Here is a 17415-nt window from a genome sequence, read left to right as displayed (position 1 = left end):
GACCGTCTCCTATACCATATCTGCAGTCTCTGATCGTCTCCTGTACCATGTCCCCAGTACCATGTCCCCAGTCTCTAACCATCTCCTGCACCATGTCCCCAGTCTCTGACCATCTCCTGTACCATGTCCCCAGTCTCTGACCATCTCCTGTACCATGTCTGCAGTCTCCGATCGTCTCCTGTACCATGTCCCCAGTCTCTGACCGTCTCCTGTACCATGTCTGCAGTCTCTGACCGTCTCCTGTACCATATCTGCAGTCTCTGATCGTCTCCTGTACTACGTCTGCAGTCTCTGATCGTCTCCTGTACCATGTCCCCAGTCTCTGATCGTCTACTGTACCATGTCCCCAGTCGCTGACCATCTCCTGTACCATGTCCCCAGTCTCTGATCATCTCCTGTACCATGTCCCCAGTCTCTGATCGTCTACTGTACCATGTCCCCAGTCGCTGACCGTCTCCTGTACCATGTCCCCAGTCTCTGATCGTCTCCTGTACCATGTCCCCAGTCTCTGATCGTCTCCTGTACCATGTCCCCAGTCTCTGATCGTCTCCTGTACCATGTCCCCAGTCTCTGATCGTCTACTGTACCATGTCCCCAGTCTCTGACCATCTCCTGTACCATGTCCCCAGTCTCTGACCGTCTCCTGTACCATATCTGCAGTCTCTGATCGTCTCCTGTACCATGTCCCCAGTACCATGTCCCCAGTCTCTAACCATCTCCTGTACCATGTCCCCAGTCTCTGACCGTCTCCTGTACCATGTCCCCAGTCTCTGACCGTCTCCTGTACCATGTCCCCAGTCTCTAACCGTCTCCTGTACCATGTCCCCAGTCTCTGACCGTCTCCTGTACTACGTCCCCAGTCTCTGATCTTCTCCTGTACCATGTCCCCAGTCTCTGATCGTCTCCTGTACCATGTCCCCAGTCTCTGATCGTCTCCTGTACCATGTCCCCAGTCTCTGATCGTCTCCTGTACCATGTCCCCAGTCTCTGATCGTCTCCTGTATAAAAATATTTTTAAAAACAGTCACTTTCGGTATCGGTTTTCAGGATCAAGGAAGATTTATTTTCGGTATCGGTTTCGGCACCAAAAAACCCATTCAGTGCATTCCTAGACAAAAAGTATTGCAATGACCGCCATTTTATTCTCTAGGGTGTTAGAAAAAAAATGTATAATGTTTGGGGGTTCTAAGTAATTTTCTAGCAAAAAAAAAAAAAAAAAAAACTTATTTTTAACTTGTAAATACCAAATCTGAAAAACAAGCTCGGTCCTTAAAGCGAAGCTACAGTCTCCTTGGCAATTTTTTCCAAAAAGCACCCCTGTGATTCTTGCTAGTTGTGCATTAAAATTAGGAGACTCTTCTAAGTGTAATCCTTCTTAATTTTAAATTTGCCATTGCTCACAGGATCCCGGTAGGTAAGCAGCGACCATTGACAGTGTGGGCATCCGAAGCCTGTTCCTATTTGCTTCCAGGATTCTGGGCAGCTGTCTCACACCTACGCAGTGATGACACCTCGCGGCGCACTGTGTTGTTTACAGGTTCCCATAACAATGGCAGCGTCACCGGAATTTCCCGCCCCGTTGTTATGGCAACCTATCAATCAACACAAACTTCCTGTCTCGAAATACCACGAGATTTTATTAGTAGGTGTCCCTAGGACTTCTGGGATAGATGACGGCGATATCCCAAGAGGCCTAGGGAATCGCCTAATGACGAAATCGCCTAGGCGGACAGGACAGGAAGTGTGGACTGCACAGAGACAAATAAGGTATTTCGAAATAAAAATTAAAAAAAAAAAAAAAAGAATATTGCCATTACAGACTGTTCTGGGGGTGGGCGTTTTCTTGCAATGAACATGAACATGGGTGGAACTCCACTTTAAGTGGTTAAAACATTGGGCATCTATAGAGAAAGACTGGATAACACCCAATTCCTTAAGCTCCACACTTCTAGCTAATTCTTTCTCAAATACACTTTTCAAATCCAAACACCCCCATTATCCAACTGGTAATGGACACCTGGAAGCAAATTTGTACCTCTATGAAAAACACAGCAGACCTAACAGATATCCCTACCCCCTTGTCATCTATTTGAATCCATATAACAGACCTCTTGACAAATACTTGGGAACAAAAGGGAATTACTCTAGTTACAGACCTCCTTCACAATGGAAAAATTATCCCTTTGTATACTCTAAGTCAGAAATACTCCCACTATCGGATCAATATACTTACACAGGGCTTTTTTTCCCTCAGAGAACAGGTGCAGGAACTCCCTCCGTCACCTCTTGTGTCCGCCTCCGAGCACCATTCCTTGTTTCCACTCCCTACCCACCTCCGAGCACCATTCCTTGGTTCCACTCCCTACCCACCTCCGAGCACCATTCCTTGGTTCCACGTCCTACCCACCTCTGAGCAACATTCCTTGGTTCCACGTCCTACCCACCTCTGAGCAACATTCCTTGGTTCCACTCCCTACCCACCTCCGAGCACCATTCCTTGGTTCCACGTCCTACCCACCTCTGAGCAACATTCCTTGGTTCCACGTCCTACCCACCTCTGAGCAACATTCCTTGGTTCCACTCCCTACCCTCCTCCGAGCACCATTCCTTGGTTCCACGTCCTACCCACTTCTCTCCTACATGTAAAAATCATATTTTTTTCATAGAAAATTACTCAGAACCCCCAAACATTATATTATATTATATATATATATATTTTTTTTTTTTAGCAGTGACCCTAGAGAATAAAATGGTTTCATGAATTAAAAAAAATAACAAAACAGTAAAGTTAGCCCAATTTTTTTGTATAATGTGAAAGATGATGTTACGTCGAGTAAATAGATACCCAACATGTCACGCTTTAAAATTGCGCACAATCATGGAATGGCGCCAAACTTCGGTACTTAACAATCTCCATAGGCAATGCTTTAAATTTTTTTATAGGTTACCAGTTAAGCATTACAAGGGAGGTCTAGTGCTAGAATTGTCGCTCCTGCTATAACGCACGCGGCGATACCTCACATGTGTGGTTTACATATGTGGGCGGGACTTACGTGAGTGTTAGCTTCTAAGCGCAAGCTACCGGGGACAGGGGCGTTTTAAAAAAAAAAAAAAAGTCTTTAATTTTCTTTTACTTTTTTACACTTTTTAATTTTTTTGATCCCTTTTATTCTTATTACAAGGAATGTAATAGGAAGCTATAGTGACAGGTCCTCTTTATGGAGAGATGCGGGGTCAATAAGACCCCCACATCTCTTCTCCAGGCTGGAAAGCATGAGATTGAGAAAAACAAATTCACCGATCTCATGCTTACCAGCTGTGATGGCGGCTTTGTTTACATCCGCGGCCTGGACGTGACATCATAACATCGCGCCCGGGCCTCCGACGGTCATAGAGATGACTGGTGACCATCTGGTCACTGGATATCTCTATGGTCATCACCCGGCGCCGGCCGATTCTTTCTCCGGGTCCCCGATGGCACTGGAGAGCCCGGAGAAGCCCCCTACTGTTGCCTGTAAGAACGATCAAGCGGTGGAACTGCCGCTATGATCGTTCTTACTGTGCACAGAATCGCCGGCAGAAAATAAATGATATCTGAATGAAGCATGCAGCTGCACCCATCATTCAGATACCCCCCCAAAAGTCTAGGACGTCATATGATTTACTGCGGGTGGGAAGTGGTTAATAACATGCTGAAAATAATTACCCACTAAGCGCCTATTTGTATAATACACGCCGCATAGCTTAAAGTGGAGATCCACCAACATTTTTATTATTTTTTTTTAAAAGTCAGCAGCTACAAATACTGCAGCTGCTGACTTTTAAAATAAGGACACTTACCTGTCCAGGACGCCCGCGATGTCGGCACCCGAAGCCGACCCGTCCCTCGGATGCTGACGCCATCTTTGGTAAGGGAATCAGGAAATTAAGCCTTGTGGCTTCACTCCCTAGTTCCCTACTGCGCATGCGCGAGTCGCGCTGCGTAATGGAAATGGTCCCTGCTGTCTTCTGGGACCCGTGTGTCTCCCTGAAGTCAGCGGGGGGGGATTGGGGCCAGGAAGTGGCGTAACCCCCCGTGGGGGTCTATGCCCAGAAGTTGGAGCACATACCTGTATTATGCAGGTATCTGCACCCCCCCAAAAGGTGCCAAATGTGACACCGGAGGGGGGGGAAGGGTTCTGAAAAGTGGAGGTTCCATTTTTGTGTGGACCTCGGCTTTTAGTTATTCTGAATGTCCGTTTCAAGATAATTCTACTTACACATTATATGTTTATATGCCTTTTTTCTTACATGAACCATGATTGCTTTGTACTCTGTAGCATTGTGGATTGCATTTTGAAAACATTTTCAATAAAAAAGTTATTTCTAAAATATATATTTATATCTTATGCTTGTAAAGTCTGTATGGAAGGCTGACATTAAAGTGGAGTTCCACCCACTTTTACAACTCTTTAGCATCCCTCACTAAACTGTGCACTGTAAACGAATTGGATAATTAAAAAAAAATTTTTCTCAGCACCTACTGTATATCTGCTGTATTCATTTTTCACTTCCTCCTCCCTGGCCGCGGCCCATCGCATCATTTCCTGTTTGCAATGCCTTCTGGGAAGGGGCGGCAACTTCCTCTGACACTGCCATTGCTATGGAAACCTGACCTGAAACCTGTTACACTGCTTGTGCTGCACTGAGCATGTGCGAGATCTGCAAGGATGAGATCCAGGAAGAAATACAGTCTGGCTTCAGATGCCCACGCTTAAGATGGCCAAGGCCTGCTGTAAGTTTATAAAATAACAAACTACTGCTATACACTAACAAAACAGACCTTAGTTTACAGACCAACTTTACTAGAATACATTAAGCTTGTGTATTATAGGGGTATTTTTATTTAAAAAGTATAATTTCGGCCAGAACACCACTTTAATGCTACTTTTTTCTTTCTTTGCTGGATTTTATTGCCAACTTCTATCAGTAATCTCCAGTAGAGTTTTGTGAGTAAATAAAATAGATTGGTGTAGACGAGGCCTCGGTGTGTTTTCTATTTGTTGCCATGGACAATAATGTAACACGGATTTTTACCAAATCAGACAAAAGAAGAAAGCCGGATTATTGAAATGCAACTCACTATTCTCTAACCCAATGTACTTCTGTGAAGAGCTTCATTAGATTACAGGGTAACTATGAGCTTTTAGGTCTCATTCTTATGTGTTCGGAGCATTTGACAGGCACTGAGGAGGTGTATTGTAGTGCATGTAAAGGATGAGGTTTCTTTTTTACCTTCATCCATTCTATGCATGAGGGTGAAAAACCTTCAGTGTGCAGCTCCGCCCTCACCCCGCCCATAATACTTACACAATCCCAATCTGGATCCAGCGATGTGCACGAGACACGAGGCTCTCCCGGATGGCGAACAAAAATCCTGGATGGCTTAACTCCAATGTAAAAATGCATATAAAAGCAAAGGAGAAGGCCTTCAAAAAATACAAGGTTGAGGGATCATCCTCAGCATTCAGACTTTATAAAGAATGCAATAAGAAATGTAAGGGTGCAATTAGGACGGCTAAGATAGAACATGAAAGACACATAGCGGAGGAGAGCAAAAAAAATCCCAAGAAATTCTTTAAGTATGTAAACAGTAAAAAAGGGAGGACAGACCATATTGGCCCCATAAAGAATGAGGAAGGACATCTGGATACAAAGGATGGGGAGATGGCAAAGGTATTGAATTTATTCTTCTCCTCAGTCTTCACGAGTGAATCGGGGGCTTCAGTAACTAAAACTGCAGTGTTTATCCTCATGACACAACACAGGAAGCACCTACATGGTTAACAGAGGACGGAATTAAAATTAGACTTGAGAAACTTAACATTAATAAATCACCGGGACCAGATGGCTTGCATCCGAGGGTACTTAGGGAACTCAGTCAGGTGATTGCCAGACCGTTGTTCCTAATTTTTACAGACAGTCTATTGACTGGAATGGTACCAGCTGATTGGAGAAAAGCCAATGTAGCACCAATATTTAAAAAGGGCCCAAAAAACATCCCTGGGAATTACAGACCAGTTAGCCTAACATCAATAGTATGTAAACTTTTGAAGGGGATGATAAGGGACTATATACAAGATTTTAGTAATAAGAACGATATCATTAGCAGTAATCAGCATGGATTCATGAAGAATCGTTCTTGCCAAACCAATCTATTAACCTTCTATGAGGAGGTGAGTTGCCATCTAGATAAAGGAAGGCCCGTAGACGTGGTGTATCTGGATTTTACAAAAGCATTTGACACCGTTCCCCATAAACGTTTACTGTACAAAATAGGGTCCGTTGGCATGGACCATAGGGTGAGTACATGGATTGAAAACTGGCTACAAGGGCGTGTTCAGAGGGTGGTGATAAATGGGGAGTACTCGGAATGGTCAGGGGTGGGTAGTGGGGTTCCCCAGGGTTCTGTGCTGGGACCAATCCTATTTAATTTGTTTATAAACGATCTGGAGGATGGGATAAACAGTTCAATCTCTGTATTTGCGGACGATACTAAGCTAAGCAGGGCAATAACTTCTCCGCAGGATGTGGAAACCTTGCAAAAAGACCTGAACAAATTAATGGGGGAGGGGCGACTACATGGCAAATGAGGTTCAATGTAGAAAAATGTAAAATAATGCATTTGGGTGGCAAAAATCTGAATGCAATCTATACACTGGGGGGAGAACCTCTGGGGGGATCTAGGATGGAAAAGGAACTGGGGGTCCTAGTAGATGATAGGCTCAGCAATGGCATGCAATGAAAAGCTGCTGCTAATAAGGCAAACAGAATATTGGCATTAAAAGGGGGATCAACTCCAGAGATAAAACCATAATTCTCCCGCTCTACAAGACTCTGGTCCGGCCGCACCTGGAGTATGCTGTCCAGTTCTGGGCACCAGTCCTCAGGAAGGATGTACTGGAAATGGAGCGACTACAAAGAAGGACAACAAAGCTAATAAAGGGTCTGGAGGATCTTAGTTATGAGGAAAGGTTGCAAGCGCTGAACTTATTCTCTCTGGAGAAGAGACGCTTGAGAGGGGATATGATTTCAATTTACAAATACCGGACTGGTGACCCCACAATAGGGATAAAACTTTTTCGCAGAAGAGAGTTTAACAAGACTCGTGGCCACTCATTACAATTAGAAGAAAAGAGGTTTCACCTTAAACTACGTAGAGGGTTCTTTACTGTAAGAGCGGTAAGGATGTGGAATTCCCTTCCACAGGCGGTGGTCTCAGCGGGGAGCATTGATAGCTTCAAGAAACTATTAGATAATCACCTGAATGACCGCAACATACAGGGATATGTAATGTAATACTGACACATAATCACACACATAGGTTGGACTTGATGGACGTGTATCTTTTTTCAACCTCACCTACTATGTAACTATGTCTCTCCCTCCTGACTGGCTGAGATGCCATTGGCTCCTTCTGCTGTCAATCACAGCCAGTGAGGCGGGAGCGGGGGATGGGCCTGAGCCACGCTCTCTGTGTCTTATGGACACAGAAAGCCGGTGTTCTGCCGAGAAAGTTCCGCTCGGCGGATAAGGACCCCCCTCTACTGCGCAGGCGCTGCGCCTGCGCAGTAGGATCCGGCGGAATTAGCCGTAGGGGAATAGGTCAAAATCAGCTGTACACAGCGCCTGTAAGAGGGCCGCTCGCGGGCTCGCTTCGCTCGGCACTTTTTTATTCCCCCTCTAGGTCCACTTGGATGGTGGGGAAGGAACCTGGACCCAGAGCGCAGGCGCCGTGTACAGCTGATTGTAGATTTTGAGCTTTGGCTATCTCCGGCGGCTCATAGTGCTTCGTACTGCACAGGCGCTGCGCCTGCGCAGTACAGGGGGGGGTCCTTATCCGCCGAGGGAACTTTCTCGGCAAGACACCGGTGTCTTGCCCAAAAATTTCCCCCTACGTATAAGGACCCCCCTGTACTGCGCAGGCGCAACCGAGCCGCCAAAAATATCCGAACATACACAGCTAACAGTCAGCTATACACCGCGCCTGCGCACTGAAAACACCACAGTCTAACAGACGCTCCCGATGTTACCAGATAATTCCGCACGCTCCCGAGGCTCGTGCTACTCTGCAAAGGACGTGTTTAAGGGCGGGTTTTGCAAACAGCTCTGCCTATTAATTAAATATTCTGCCTCTTCTGTAGCATCCGCCCCTTACCACGACATGACAGTAATAGACCCGCCCCTTACCACGACATGACAGTAACAGACCCGCCCCTTACCACGACATGACAGTAATAGACCCGCCCCTTACCACGACATGACAGTAACAGACCCGCCCCTTACCACGACATGACAGTAATAGACCCGCCCCTTACCACGACATGACAGTAACAGACCCGCCCCTTACCACGACATGACAATAATAGACCCGCCCCTTACCACAACATGACAGTAATAGACCCGCCCCTTACCACGACATGACAGTAACAGACCCGCCCCTTACCACGACATGACAGTAATAGCCCCGCCCCTTACCACAACATGACAGTAATAGACCCGCCCCTTACCACGATCACAGTAATAGACCCGCCCCTTACCACGACATGACAGTAACAGACCCGCCCCTTACCACCATATGACAGTAACAGACCCGCCCCTTACCACCATATGACAGTAACAGACCCGCCCCTTACCACCATATGATAGTAAAAGACCCGCCCCTTACCACTATATGAAAGTAATAGACCCGCCCCTTACCACCATATGACAGTAATAGACCCGCCCCTTACCACCATATGACAGTAATAGACCCGCCCCTTACCACCATATGAAAGTAATAGACCCGCCCCTTACCACTATATCACAGTAATAGACCCGCCCCTTACCACCATATGACAGTAATAGACCCGCCCCTTACCACCATATGAAAGTAATAGACCCGCCCCTTACCACTATATGACAGTAATAGACCCGCCCCTTACCACTATATGACAGTAATAGACCCGCCCCTTACCACCATATGACAGTAATAGACCCGCCCCTTACCACCATATGAAAGTAATAGACCCGCCCCTTACCACCATATGAAAGTAAAAGACCCGCCCCTTACCACCATATGAAAGTAAAAGACCCGCCCCTTACCACCATATGACAGTAATAGACCCGCCCCTTACCACTATATCACAGTAATAGACCCGCCCCTTACCACCATATGACAGTAATAGACCCGCCCCTTACCACCATATGAAAGGAAAAGACCCGCCCCTTACCACCATATGACAGTAATAGACCCGCCCCTTACCACCATATGAAAGTAAAAGACCCGCCCCTTACCACCATATGACAGTAATAGACCCGCCCCTTACCACCATATGACAGTAATAGACCCGCCCCTTACCACCATATGAAAGTAAAAGACCCGCCCCTTACCACCATATGACAGTAATAGACCCGCCCCTTACCACCATATGAAAGTAATAGACCCGCCCCTTACCACCATATGAAAGTAATAGACCCGCCCCTTACCACCATATGAAAGGAAAAGACCCGCCCCTTACCACCATATGACAGTAATAGACCCGCCCCTTACCACCATATGAAAGTAAAAGACCCGCCCCTTACCACCATATGACAGTAATAGACCCGCCCCTTACCACCATATGACAGTAATAGACCCGCCCCTTACCACCATATGAAAGTAAAAGACCCGCCCCTTACCACCATATGACAGTAATAGACCCGCCCCTTACCACCATATGAAAGTAATAGACCCGCCCCTTACCACCATATGAAAGTAATAGACCCGCCCCTTTCCACCATATGAAAGTAATAGACCCGCCCCTTTCCACCATATGAAAGTAATAGACCCGCCCCTTTCCACCATATGAAAGTAATAGACCCGCCCCTTACCACGACATGACAGTAACAGACCCGCCCCTTACCACCATATGACAGTAATAGACCCGCCCCTTAACACCATATGAAAGTAAAAGACCCGCCCCTTACCACCATATGACAGTAATAAACCCGCCCCTTACCACCATATGACAGTAATAGACCCGCCCCTTACCACGACATGACAGTAACAGACCCGCCCCTTACCACGACATGACAATAATAGTCCCGCCCCTTACCACCATATGACAGTAATAGACCCGCCCCTTACCACCATATGACAGTAATAGTCCCGCCCCTTACCACCATATGACAGTAATAAACCCGCCCCTTACCACCATATGACAGTAATAAACCCGCCCCTTACCACCATATGACAGTAATAGACCCGCCCCTTACCACCATATGAAAGTAAAAGACCCGCCCCTTACCACCATATGACAGTAATAAACCCGCCCCTTACCACCATATGAAAGTAATAGACCCGCCCCTTACCACCATATGAAAGTAAAAGACCCGCCCCTTACCACCATATGACAGTAATAGACCCGCCCCTTACCACCATATGAAAGTAATAGACCCGCCCCTTACCACCATATGACAGTAATAGACCCGCCCCTTACCACCATATGACAGTAATAGACCCGCCCCTTACCACCATATGAAAGTAAAAGACCCGCCCCTTACCAACATATGACAGTAATAGACCCGCCCCTTACCAACATATGACAGTAATAGTCCCGCCCCTTACCACCATATGACAGTAATAGACCCGCCCCTTACCACCATATGACAGTAATAGTCCCGCCCCTTACCACCATATGACAGTAATAGACCCGCCCCTTACCACCATATGAAAGTAAAAGACCCGCCCCTTACCACCATATGACAGTAATAAACCCGCCCCTTACCACCATATGACAGTAATAGACCCGCCCCTTACCACCATATGACAGTAATAGACCCGCCCCTTACCACCATATGACAGTAATAAACCCGCCCCTTACCACCATATGACAGTAATAGACCCGCCCCTTACCACCATATGACAGTAATAGACCCGCCCCTTACCACCATATGACAGTAATAGACCCGCCCCTTACCACCATATGACAGTAAAAGACCCGCCCCTTACCACCATATGAAAGTAATAGACCCGCCCCTTACCACCATATGACAGTAAAAGACCCGCCCCTTACCACCATATGAAAGTAATAGACCCGCCCCTTACCACCATATGACAGTAATAGACCCGCCCCTTACCACCATATGAAAGTAATAGACCCGCCCCTTACCACCATATGAAATTAATAGACCCGCCCCTTACCACCATATGAAAGTAATAGACCCGCCCCTTACCACCATATGAAAGTAATAGACCCGCCCCTTACCACCATATGACAGTAATAGACCCGCCCCTTACCACCATATGACAGTAATAGTCCCGCCCCTTACCACCATATGACAGTAATAGTCCCGCCCCTTACCACCATATGACAGTAATAGTCCCGCCCCTTACCACCATATGACAGTAATAGTCCCGCCCCTTACCACCATATGACAGTAATAGACCCGCCCCTTACCAACATATGACAGTAATAGACCCGCCCCTTACCACCATATGAAAGTAAAAGACCCGCCCCTTACCACCATATGACAGTAATAAACCCGCCCCTTACCACCATATGACAGTAATAGACCCGCCCCTTACCACCATATGACAGTAATAGACCCGCCCCTTACCACCATATGAAAGTAATAGACCCGCCCCTTACCACCATATGAAAGTAATAGACCCGCCCCTTACCACCATATGACAGTAATAGACCCGCCCCTTACCACCATATGAAAGTAAAAGACCCGCCCCTTACCACCATATGAAAGTAATAGACCCACCCCTTACCACCATATGAAAGTAATAGACCCGCCCCTTACCACCATATGAAAGTAATAGACCCGCCCCTTACCACCATATGAAAGTAATAGACCCGCCCCTTACCACCATTTGAAAGTAAAAGACCCGCCCCTTACCACCATATGACAGTAATAGACCCGCCCCTTACCACGACATGACAGTAACAGACCCGCCCCTTACCACGATCACAGTAATAGTCCCGCCCCTTACCACGACATGACAGTAACAGACCCGCCCCTTACCACGATCACAGTAATAGTCCCGCCCCTTACCACGATATGACAGTAACAGAGCCGCCCCTTACCACCATATGACAGTAATAGTCCCGCCCCTTACCACCATATGACAGTAATAGTCCCGCCCCTTACCACCATATGAAAGTAAAAGACCCGCCCCTTACCGCCATATGACAGTAATAGTCCCGCCCCTTACCACCATATGAAAGTAAAAGACCCGCCCCTTACCACCATATGACAGTAATAGTCCCGCCCCTTACCACCATATGACAGTAATAGTCCCGCCCCTTACCACCATATGACAGTAATAGTCCCGCCCCTTACCACCATATGAAAGTAAAAGACCCGCCCCTTACCACCATATGACAGTAATAGACCCGCCCCTTACCACCATATGACAGTAATAGACCCGCCCCTTACCACCATATGACAGTAATAGACCCGCCCCTTACCACCATATGACAGTAATAGACCCGCCCCTTACCACCATATGACAGTAATAAACCCGCCCCTTACCACCATATGAAAGTAATATACCCGCCCCTTACCACCATATGAAAGTAATAGACCCGCCCCTTACCACCATATGACAGTAATAGACCCGCCCCTTACCACCATATGACAGTAATAGACCCGCCCCTTACCACCATATGACAGTAATAGACCCGCCCCTTACCACCATATGAAAGTAATAGACCCGCCCCTTACCACCATATGACAGTAATAAACCCGCCCCTTACCACCATATGAAAGTAAAAGACCCGCCCCTTAGCGCCATATGAAAGTAATAGACCCGCCCCTTACCACCATATGAAAGTAATAGACCCGCCCCTTACCACCATATGAAAGTAATATACCCGCCCCTTACCACCATATGACAGTAATAGACCCGCCCCTTACCACGACATGACAGTAACAGACCCGCCCCTTACCACGACATGACAGTAACAGACCCGCCCCTTACGACGACATGACAATAATAGACCCGCCCCTTACCGCGATATGACAGTAATAGACCCGCCCCTTACCGCGATATGACAGTAATAGACCCGCCCCTTACCACCATATGACAGTAATAGTCCCGCCCCTTACCACCCTATGACAGTAAAAGTCCCGCCCCTTACCGCCATATGACAGTAATAGACCCGCCCCTTACCGCCATATGACAGTAATAGACCCGCCCCTTACCACCATATGAAAGTAAAAGACCCGCCCCTTACCACATATGAAAGTAAAAGACCCGCCCCTTACCGCAATATGACAGTAATAGACCCACCCCTTACCACCATATAAAAGTAATAGACCCGCCTCTTACCACCATATGACAGTAATAGACCCGCCCCTTACCACCATATGACAGTAATAGACCCGCCCCTTACCACCATATGACAGTAATAGACCCGCCCCTTACCACCATATGACAGTAATAGACCCGCCCCTTACCACCATATGACAGTAATAGACCCGCCCCTTACCACCATATGACAGTAATAGACCCGCCCCTTACCACCATATGAAAGTAATAGACCCGCCCCTTACCACCATATGAAAGTAATAGACCCGCCCCTTACCACCATATGAAAGTAATAGACCCGCCCCTTACCACCATATGACAGTAATAGACCCGCCCCTTACCACGACATGACAGTAATAGACCCGCCCCTTACCACGACATGACAGTAACAGACCCGCCCCTTACGACGACATGACAGTAATAGACCCGCCCCTTACGACGACATGACAGTAATAGACCCGCCCCTTACGACGACATGACAGTAATAGACCCGCCCCTTACCACGACATGACAGTAATAGACCCGCCCCTTACCATGACATGACAGTAATAGACCCGCCCCTTACCACGACATGACAGTAATAGACCCGCCCCTTACCACGACATGAAAATAATAGACCCGCCCCTTACCACCATATGACAGTAATAGACCCGCCCCTTACCACCATATGAAAGTAAAAGACCCGCCCCTTACCACCATATGAAAGTAAAAGACCCGCCCCTTACCACCATATGAAAGTAAAAGACCCGCCCCTTACCACCATATGAAAGTAAAAGACCCGCCCCTTACCACCATATGAAAGTAAAAGACCCGCCCCTTACCACCATATGAAAGTAAAAGACCCGCCCCTTACCACCATATGACAGTAATAGACCCGCCCCTTACCACCATATGACAGTAATAGACCCGCCCCTTACCACCATATGACAGTAATAGACCCGCCCCTTACCACCATATGACAGTAATAGACCCGCCCCTTACCACCATATGAAAGTAAAAGACCCGCCCCTTACCACCATATGAAAGTAAAAGACCCGCCCCTTACCACCATATGAAAGTAAAAGACCCGCCCCTTACCACCATATGACAGTAATAGACCCGCCCCTTACCACCATATGACAGTAATAGACCCGCCCCTTACCACCATATGACAGTAATAGACCCGCCCCTTACCACCATATGACAGTAATAGACCCGCCCCTTACCACCATATGACAGTAATAGACCCGCCCCTTACCACCATATGAAAGTAAAAGACCCGCCCCTTACCACCATATGAAAGTAAAAGACCCGCCCCTTACCACCATATGAAAGTAAAAGACCCGCCCCTTACCACCATATGACAGTAATAGACCCGCCCCTTACCACCATATGACAGTAATAGACCCGCCCCTTACCACCATATGACAGTAATAGACCCGCCCCTTACCACCATATGACAGTAATAGACCCGCCCCTTACCACCATATGACAGTAATAGACCCGCCCCTTACCACCATATGACAGTAATAGACCCGCTGTCAAAATGTAAAAAGTTAGCAGCTACAAATACTGGAGCTGCTGACTTTCAATATTAGGGCACTTACCTGTCCAGACATCCAGTGGTGTCCTCACCCGAGCCAATTATTCAATCGGCTATTGAGTGCCTGGCGCCGCCATCTTTACTGAGGGGAAACCGCCACTGAAGCCTTGCAGCTTTCACAGCCGGTTTCCTACCGCGTATGTGCGAAGTGCGCTGCGCTTTGTGAACGGGCCACAGTCTTCTTAGACCTGTGAAGTGTTCCAGAAGACTGTGGGGGGGAAGATGGGGGCCCCGACCTGAGCCAGAAGTGGGAGCGGGCACCTGTCAAAAAAAAAAAAAAAAAAAAACACACAACAAACAGGTACCTGCTCCCCCCCAAGAAGGTGCCAAATGTGGCAGCAGAGGGGCAAAAAGGCAGACAAGCAGAGCTTCCACTTTGGAAATGCTCCCTCCCCTATCATAACATTTATGTTCACTGACCTGCATAAGAAAGATGTATAAACTTACCTATTTTCAACCCACTCAGGTCTTCTGTGTCAGTCAGTGGCGGCAGCTGCAGGGGAGAGGATGGGGAGCACAAACAACGGGTGGGCCATGGAAGCCTATGGGTGATGTCACCACTCCCAGCCGTTGTGGAGCGCTCCATCCTCTCCCCTGCAGCTGCTGCTGACTGACAAAGGGGAGCCGCATTATGGGACCGGTCCGGAGTGGGCTGAAAATAGACAAGTCATAGTATATAGATCAGTATATAGATCTTTATTACACAGGGCGGTCAGTGAAGGTGTTAGGAGGGGGGAGGGGACACTTATAAGGCGGAATCTCCTTCTTCTTCTTCTTGTAACTTTGGATAGTAAAATGTTTTTTTTCTGCCAGTAAATCCCGAATACAGCCCACTTCATATATATGCATGTGTGTATATATATTTATCTCTCTCTCTCTATATATATAGGTGTGTGTATCTTCCATTGGATATTGTTGTAGTATATTAGCAGAGGTATATATATATATATATATATATATATAGATATAGAGAGAGGAGTATATAGTCTGTGTGTCTCTAGTATACAGACTCATCATCACACGATATATATATATATATATATATATATATATAGAGAGAAGTATATAGTCTGTGTGTCTCTAGTATACAGACTCATCACACATGATATATATATATATATAGAGGAGTATATAGTCTGTGGGTCTCTAGTATACAGACTCATCACACATGATATATATTAGTACAGAAGTCCCGGAAGTGAACAGGAAGTTCTCTCCACAGTCCGTCACTGTCCTCCCCCCTCTGCACACCATACAATGATATACAATGATAAACCTCCATGACTTCCCAGCGCCACTCATCATCCCCCATCTACCTGACACCTCCCGCTCGCTCCCGGAACTCCTCTCTCTCCCTCCTCCTTCCGTTTCCCGGCTGCTATGGCGACCGATGCCGAATCTGGGCTACGTCACTTCCTGCGCGGCTCCGTCACTTCCTGCGCGGCTCCGTCACTCACACGGCTGACGGCGGGGGCTTTTACCGCGCATGCGCGACTTCACTGGCCTAAATCGCGCATGCGTGTGAGACATCCGCAGTCCAGAAAGATTGGGGTCACGAGCGGGCGGGGGAGATGGTTGGAACGTCAGCACCAGCCCCGCCCACCCCACCCCTCCAACACGCCCCCGAATCGCGCATGCGCAAAGCTTATGTTTGAAAACATTTATGGACTCAAGCGGGCGGTCAGAGGAGGAGAGTTGGTGGGAGGAGGAGATAAAGGGAAGCTTGTAGAGGGGGGCGGAGCCTCCGTGCATAGCACTGTCTATATACCTTGTTCTCCCATAAAACCCTGCAACTGTGCCCATCAAACCCTGCCACTGTGCCCATCAAACCCTGCCACTGTGCCCATCAAACACTGCCACTGTGCCCATCAAACCCTGCCACTGTGCCCATCAAACCATGCAACTGTGCCCATCAAACCCTGCAACTGTGCCCATCAAACCCTGCCACTGTGCCCATCAAACCCTGCCACTGTGCCCATCAAACACTGCCACTGTGCCCATCAAACACTGCCACTGTGCCCATCAAACCCTGCAACTGTGCCCATCAAACCCTGCCACTGTGCCCATCAAACCCTGCAACTGTGCCCATCAAACCCTGCAACTGTGCCCATCAAACCCTGCCACTGTGCCCATCAAACCCTGCCACTGTGCCCATCAAACCCTGCAACTGTGCCCATCAAACCCTGCCACTGTGCCCATCAAACACTGCTACTGTGCCCATCAAACCCTGCAACTGTACCCATCAAACCCTGCCACTGTGCCCATCAAACCCTGCCACTGTGCCCATCAAACCCTGCCACTGTGCCCATCAAACACTGCTACTGTGCCCATCAAACCCTGCCACTGTGCCCATCAAACCCTGCCACTGTGCCCATCAAACCCTGCCACTGTGCCCATCAAACACTGCAACTGTACCCATCAAACCCTGCAACTGTGCCCATCAAACCCTGCCACTGTGCCCATCAAACGCTGCAACTGTGCCCACCCATCAAACCCTGCCACTGTGCCCATT

The 17415-nt window shown here is 47.8% G+C and overlaps 1 long non-coding RNA gene across 4 annotated transcripts in view; it reads right to left on the bottom strand.

Moving 5' to 3' along the window:
* The window catches only part of LOC141103902 (uncharacterized), a 47888-nt gene extending 31557 nt beyond the window's left edge, over window positions 1-16331 (bottom strand). For all 4 annotated transcript variants that reach the window (XR_012235394.1, XR_012235393.1, XR_012235391.1 and 1 more), the window contains exon 1: window positions 16220-16331. This is a non-coding gene — a long non-coding RNA (uncharacterized lncRNA). The remainder of the gene's footprint in view (window positions 1-16219) is intronic.
* Window positions 16332-17415: the final 1084 nt, after the last annotated feature.

Source organism: Aquarana catesbeiana, linkage group LG07 (genome assembly GCF_042186555.1).
Source record: "Aquarana catesbeiana isolate 2022-GZ linkage group LG07, ASM4218655v1, whole genome shotgun sequence".
Lineage (NCBI taxonomy): Eukaryota > Metazoa > Chordata > Amphibia > Anura > Ranidae > Aquarana > Aquarana catesbeiana.
This window is presented reverse-complemented; position numbering and strand designations above follow the sequence as displayed.